At 42.3% G+C, this 7,939-nt stretch overlaps 1 pseudogene; it reads right to left on the reverse strand.

Moving 5' to 3' along the window:
• Positions 1-450: 450 nt before the first annotated feature.
• Positions 451-4,499, reverse strand: LOC110302362 (annotated as a pseudogene).
• Between the last annotated feature and the right edge of the window lie 3,440 nt (positions 4,500-7,939).

Raw genomic sequence — 7,939 nt, forward strand, 5'->3', positions numbered from 1 at the left:
TCAGTATTCTGCTAGCAGCCTTCAGAAAGAGAGGTAGAACTCTAAGCTCCTCCTTCACCATGCCTGCCTGGATGCTGCTATGTTCCTACCTTGATGATAATGGACTAAACTTCTGAACCTGTAAGCTAGCTACAATTAAATGTTGTCCACATGAGAGTTGTCTTGGTTATGGTGCCTGTTCACAACATTAAAACTGTAACTAAGATATTAAGGAAATGTGTAAGAATGCAAACATACATTTCAAGTGCAATAAGTCAGCTGGTTTTTGCCCTATCCCTGCTCATCTTCTCAAGTGCAGATGTTGAGATGGGCGGGTGCTGTTAAACAGATAAGGTTTTCCTTCTTTTTTCTTCCTCCCTCCCTCCCTCCCCCCCTCCCTCCCCCCTCTTTCTTTCTTCCTTTCTTTCTTCTCAGATGGTCTGTTATTGAAACATTTTCTCTTATTGCTTCTTAACTAGCTGGGCATTCCACCACACCACTGTTGACATCATCTATGATTTCCTGAGGGTGATGGACACCCCCATCACAGCCCAGAGACTGAGTAGTATCCAGGATCTCCTTAATAGTTCTAGAAAGTTCTCTGGATAAAGATAGGTGTCGAATCTGCTGGGCAATGTCAACAATCTTGTCAAAAGTGACATTTCCATTGTGTTTAATGATCTGCTGTTACTTTCTGTCTCTTGGCTGCTCCTTGAGGGCTTTGATGGTCTGGTAGAGGCAGAGGACACTACCTCAATCTGAGCCTGTCTCTTCTGGCTGGTCAGTGTCACTGTAATCCTCAGACTTTACTGGTCACAGGTTGCCTTGGCAATGTCATCACTAATGACATTTTTTTTGAGACAGACCTAGGACTGCTCTTGGGGCCTAAGGTAGATGTGGTGTCAACCTTGCCTCTGGTTGTCCTCAAATATCCAACTTTGACCTCACTGGTGTTGAACTTGGATGGGATGGTGGAGGTAGCTGTTGCCAGACAGGTCCTGATTCTTGACTACAAAAGAAAGTTACACTGTAGCCTCCCGGAAGCCAAAAGCCAGAAAACTAGATACGGATTTTCTAAGTTAGCAGATGACAAGAGAGATGGGCAAGAAGGAGGGGAGGATTTTGTAAGAATGACAGCTCATGGCATCAAGATAGTGAGGTTATACAAGAAATAATAAATGATGAAAACAGATCAGAAGGCCAGAGAATCAGGGCCCTACACAGTGCCTGGATTGGGTGTGTAGGACAAGCTGAGCTTTGAGAGCAAAGAAAGGGGTATGAAGCTGAGAGGCAATTGGCAGTGATCAGTCTAGGATCCAACCACAGGAAGTAGTTTGTGAGGGGGATGGATCAGATAACAGGAATTGAGGTCACCAGAATCTAATGGTGATTACAGAATGGTAGAAAACTGATAAGCCTGGAGCTCAGGCAGGAAGTCACTGCAATTGAGCTATCGTGAGAGTTTCCATCTGATGACATGTACTTAGAGTATTTTAAAAGGTTTTAATTTTATTTATGCATGTGCATATATGTATGTGTGTATACATATGTGTGTGCATGTACCACAAAGGCTAGAAGAGCCTGGAGATGGGGTTAACAGTCAGTGAGTACTGGGAACAAATCTGAGGTCCTTAGGAAGGGTAGTATTCCCTAAACCACTGAGCCATCTATCTAGCCCCATACAGTATGCTTTTTACACATGATCTCATCTATATGTGGAATCTAAAGGATGAACTCAGAGTAAAGAAGTACTGAAGACAACTATGGAGACAGGATCTGGAGTGAATGGGGAAGAAATAGATGATGTTGACCAAAGGATACAACATTTAATAAGTTGAAGAGAGCCATTCTACAACAAGATGATTATAGTTAATGGTGATGTGTTATGTTCTGGAAAACTGCTGATAGTGGATTTTAATTATGCTAACTATAAAAAATATTAAAAAATAAGATTAATACATGTTAATTAGCTTGCTTCAGCTATTCCACTATATATATACATATTTCAAAACTTTATAATATATATCATATATAGTTTTTATCAGTTGAATTAATTAATTACTACTGTCTTGAGAATGATCTCATTATGTAGCCCTTGATAGCTTGGAAATAACTGGGCCAACTGGACTTTGATTTACAGAGATCCACCTGCCTCTGCTTCCCAAGTGCTGGGATTCAAGGTGTGAGCCACCATGCCTAACCAACTAATTGATTTGTAAAATAATTTGGAGGCAATTAATTTCTATGTTCAGGCCAGAAATGAAAACAACAATTTTGTGTTTAGTAGTGAGTTAGCTAGAGGAAGCAAGAGTGAGGTGGGGAGACCCTCACACCACTGAACACCAGGAAGTTTATGGACAGAAAGGAAAGATCAACTTCCAGTAGAAGTCTCTGGGAAAAGAGGACCAGATATCAGCACCAAGGTGGACAGGCCATTTAAGATGCATCTGAGAGCTCTTTTCCATGCCAGACTTGGGTCCACAGAGCAGATGTTAGATAAGCTGGGTAACCAAGATTTCGAATGGTCCAGCTGAAGAGGACCCTGAGAATTTTAAGGCAGGAGATATGGTGTTCTACAGTCTGGTGCCTTTGCAGTTGCCTCTTAGGAGGAAGATGAACAGCTTAGTTTACAACTTCAATCTACTAGATGGTGGGTTGTTAGGCAGGCTGCTGGATTGCAGTAGCAATAGGGGAAAATGGATGGAGCAGAAGTTGAGGTTTACGGCTAGGGACACAGAGAGCTCTTTGAGTCCTCATGACTCTCAATTTAAAAAAAATTCTTTTAACCTTATGTGTATGGATGTTTTGCCTTGCATTTAAGTCTGTGTGTCCTGTGTGTGCCTGGTGCCTACAGAGGCTAAAAGAGGGTATTGGCTCCCCTTGAACTGGAGCTACAGATGGTTGTAGCCACCATGTGTATGCTGGGAATTAACCCCTGGTACACAGGAAAGAGCAGCCACTTAACCACTGAGCTATCTCTCTAGGCACAAGTCTTCTTGACTCTTAATTCCAAGGACTACACTTCTTGTTTTTCTCCTCTCCCATGGTATCTAGCAGAGTGTTGCACCTATAACAAGTCCTCATGGTTGGGTAAGGAAATGATTTGCATGTCATGTCAAGGATTATATGGAATAGTGGTTATGATAGATGGCTAATTATGTGGTGATAGTGACAAATGAATTGGAGCTGCAGACATCTGGCATCAAGTCCCTGCCTAGATATAGTCTAGCTTTGTGTCAAGCATGACATTTAACTATGTCCCTCGCTGAAAAGTGAAGAGAACTACTGTCACTGTCTGGCAGGGATTTTGAGCATAAAACTCAGAAAGTGTAGCTGAGAATGCATTAGGTACTTACCACTCATCACGGACCAAATGCTGTATTCTCCCAGGAGCCCATAATTCAGGGGCTAAGTCACTCCAATTTGCACTCAGTGGTGACCACATACTGAGTCCTGTCTCCTCCCAACAGCCTGTGATGGGAGAACTAAGTCATGTCCACTTCACAGAGATGAGGCCATCATCTAAGATGTGTCTGACCACGTCCCCTTTCCCTTTTTAGTCTCCCCCTGAAAGTAGACTCCCTCAGGTTTGTGGCTCCATGAAACTTTTACTGAGCCCTTGGCTATTTTCACCTGTCCCTTTCATATCTAAAGCACACCACCCACATTTGTATGAGCTATCACTCATGGACTTCTGTTTCATGTAAACTAAGGTTGCTAACTGGATGGTCACCTCCCGATAACAGGTCAGCCATGGACATCTTCTACTGAATTTATTATCCTGGACCCATAGCTGAGGATACTCTTTCACTCTGTTGCTGTGACAAAATGATCTGAAGAAATGTGAGGAAACGATCTTTCCCTCTTACAAGTTATAGTCCGGGCTGGTGAGATGGCTCAGTGGGTAAGAGCACCCGACTGCTCTTCCGAAGGTCAGGAGTTCAAATCCCAGCAACCACATGGTGGCTCACAACCATCTGTAATGAGATCTGGCGCCCTCTTCTGGAGTGTCTGAAGACAGCTACAGTGTACTTACATATAATAAATAAATAAATCTTTAAAAAAAAAAAAAAGTTATAGTCCATCCCTGAGGGAAGTCAGAGCAAGAACATGAGCAGGAACTTGAAAGAGGAACCCTTCCTGCTGGCTGGCTTGTTCCCAGGTCCATTCTCAGCTGGCTTTCTTGTAGAGCCCACCTATCTAGGGATAGTGCTGCTTCCAGGGGGATGGACCCTCCCCCATTAGTTAGCACCCAAGGAAATTTCTCATGGACACACTCACAGGCCAATCTTCTAATTGTGACTGTTCTCAGGTGACTCTGAAGCCATGTTGGTAAAATTCAACCAGAACAAATGTTATACATATCAAGGTCCTAATGCCTGATGTTGATGCTTGAGGCTTTAAAAAAATCCTTAATTCTCTGATTTTATGCATGCATGTGTGTATGTGTGTGTGGTGTCTGTGTGTGTGTGCATGGGTGTGCATGCACATATTGATGGAGGCCTCACCTGATGTTCCATGGTCACTATTGATCTTGATTATTTGAGAAGAGTCTCTCACTGGCTTGGGGTTTGTCAATTTGACTAGTCTGGAGAAACCTTAGGATCCTCATGACTATACCTTCTCAGCACTGGGATTATAAGTGTGCACCTCCACACCTGGCTTTTTACTGGGTGCTAGGGAAATAACTCAGGTCTTCGTGCATACTAGGCAAGCACTTCCATGCCTCCCCAGCCCAGTCCTTAATAGTTCTTGTCAGGTACCTCTGTGAATATAGATGCTTCATATCTAAACTCTGTGCTGATTGGTGGATATGTATGTGCATCTTTGAATACAAGATTTACACAGTGCCCAGGTGGCTACATACACAATGGACTAGAATGAAATCCATTCATTATCTAATTACATATTTTTAGATTTCAGTTTCCTGGGTCTCACCTTTAAGCTATAATATCAGATGTCTGAACTCAATTCTGTAAGTTTCCTTTAACTATAACTTCTCCAAACTTCTGGAATACAGGGATATGACCAATAAAGGAGGTCCTCTTTATGTGTGCCCAGATAAATTCCCAATTAATTCAATTGGTTCTCAAAATGAGACTAGGTAATTAAGTGGTATTATCCTCATTTGTGGGTGAAGAAACTAGGGCTCAGAGCAGTTAAGCAACCTGCCTCTGGTCACACAGTTACTAAGGGAAAGAATAGAGAGGCTTACCAGGGTCCTGCTGAAACCAGTGCATACAACTCTCCTCCATGACTATCACTCTGTCCCCTCAAACATCTGCCTTAGCAGTAATGAAAGATATATATATATATATATATATATATATATATATATATATTTGTTTTATAAGATTTCTTATCCTGCCTCTTCACTAAATGGACTGTCTCAGGCTTAACCATGTCAGAAAAAAAAATCCCAAGGCTATTTGATCTGAAATCTGTCTCCAGCAGCCCTTCCTTTGGTAGGCCCATGTTTGGCTGACTTTAATTTGTCATTCATTAAGCCTGGAGGAATGGGAGGGGAGACATCCTTGACTTTGCAGGATCCAGAAGAACAAAGTTATTGCCCATCCTCAGTGTAAGCAGTTGGGCTGTGCTTGGGTTTGAGAGTCTGGCAAGGGTTCAGAGCTTTACATTTTCTGTGAAGCCATTGCCCATTCCTGTCAGGAGATCAGTAAATTTTGAAAGAGATTCCAGAACTGATGGGTGAGTCACAGACGCCTGGACTCCACAGAGCCTTGCTTGCACAATGCACTGTCCAGATGAAACCCTGTGTTCTTTGTGTTGTGTGGATGCTTGCCATCAGCCCTGTAGGAGTGGGTGTGGAATGCTGATAGACAGGAACACAGAAAGTAATAGAAAGGTCATTTAGAGGTGTCTTCAGAAGGTTTCCTGAGGTGGGTGTGACTTCCTTCAAGTGAGAATCAAATGCCTGCTGGGACAGAGTTCAAATACCTGCTTTATTGAGGTACACACGGGATGCCATGCTGCCTCCCTTCACTGACCTTCATTTGAGTTTTCTTACAAGGCAAACCTCAATAGGTCAGGCTATAGTGGAATGAGCTACTGTCATGCAAATAGCAGACACATCATATATGATAGGATTTGTGAGTGTATGCATGTGCACGTTCATTTGTATGAGTACAAGTACATGGATGTACGCATACATGTTTACATGTATATCTCTGCATGTGGAATCTAGAGGTCCACACGGAGCTTCCTCATAGATTGTTTTCTCCCTCATTGTCTTTAAACAGGGACTCTCACAGATCATGAAGCTCACTGACTCTGCTATATTGTCTAGTGATTGAACCCCAGGGATCCTTCTTCCTGACTCTACCTCCTAGCATGGGGATTGCAAACATATATGTGGCATTAAAGCAAAACAAAACCCACCTCAGGAAACCTTCTGAAGGTTTGGTTGTTTGCATTGGAATAGGCCCCATGGGCTCATATGTTTGAATGCTTGGTCACCAGTTGGTGGAACTGTTTGGGAAGGATTGGGAGGTGTGGCCTTGTGAGAGGAGGTTTGTCACTGGAGGTGAACTTTGAGGTTTCAAAAGCCCACTCAATTCTGCTGTCTGACTTGTAGTTGTTGCCTTAACATGTAAGCAAACACTCAGATATTGCTCCATCCCCAGCCTGCCTGCTGCCATGCTTTCTCTATGATGTTCATGGACTCACCCTCTGAAACTGTAAGCAAATCCCCAGTTACATGATTCCCTTTATACACTATTTTGGTCATGGGTTCTCTTTACCTCAATAGAAAAGTAACTAAGACACATGGCTTCTAGGTATTGAACTTGGGTCTTCACGGTTACATGACAAGCACTTCACTAAGTACAAGAAGTTTAAATGCCAGACTATTGTGCTATGACTCTTCAAGATAATAATCTTGTCATTTTTTTGGAGAGCTGTGAACACACCAAAGGCAACACAGATGGAATAAAGCCACCACTCCTTTTCTGACCACTGATGACAGAAACAGGATGAGACCTTAAGTCAGTGGTTTTCAGCCTTCCCAGTGCTGTGGCCCTTTAATACAGTCCTTCATGTTGTGGTGAGCCCCATCCATAAAAATTATTTCCTTAATACTTTATAGCTATAATTATTCTACTGCTATGAATTGTAATATAAGTATTTGATATGCAGGATATTTGATATGAGACCCCAAAAGGGTCACAGCACACAGGTTGAGAACCACTTTTCTAGCTTATGGCTTGTATTTTAGATTCAGTTTGATGGTTGGTGTCAGTTGTATAGATCTCTGTGAGGGTTTGTGTGTATAGTCTCAACTTGTCTACAGATGTGTGTGTCGGGGGGGGGTGAGAGAGGGAGAGAAGGAGAGAGAGAGAGCTCCAGACTACAACCATGTTCTTTTATAAATATATATTAGCAGTACTATATAAGACTCTGTTCTATCTAGTCTGTTATTGCTTGTTTTATAAAAAATAATGTCCTCGAAATTTCTCCAACACCAATTGGCAGGAGAGTTTTGGAAGACTATTAATTTCTTTTTTAAAAAAAATATGTGTGTGTGTGTGTGTGTGTGTCATGCTCTTAATTACTGAGCAGTCTTTCAGCCCCTAAGCTCTTTTTAAATAAACTGTATAAGGAGATTCTCTCCTGAGAATTAGTGTTTTTATTTATTAGAAAATGTTCTGTGAAATGACAAGGTCATTATGTCCAAAGCTCAGGCTTCCTTGTAAAGAGAAATATAAGGGAATAAACTATGTTTATTTGTGTGGCAAGGATTTGATTTCTGGTGGTTGCCAAAACTCATGTGTTCAGGATATGCTGTGTGATAGCCATCAGTGCCTGTGAAGTCATTTATTTCCCTCTTTCCATCCTTCTTTCCTCCCTCCCTCATTTCCTCCCTCCCTCCCTCCTTCCCTCCCTCCCTCCCTCCCTCCCTCCCTCCCTCCTTTTCCTCCTCCCTCTCTCCCTGTCTGTCTGT

Source organism: Mus caroli, chromosome 9 (genome assembly GCF_900094665.2).
Source record: "Mus caroli chromosome 9, CAROLI_EIJ_v1.1, whole genome shotgun sequence".
Lineage (NCBI taxonomy): Eukaryota > Metazoa > Chordata > Mammalia > Rodentia > Muridae > Mus > Mus caroli.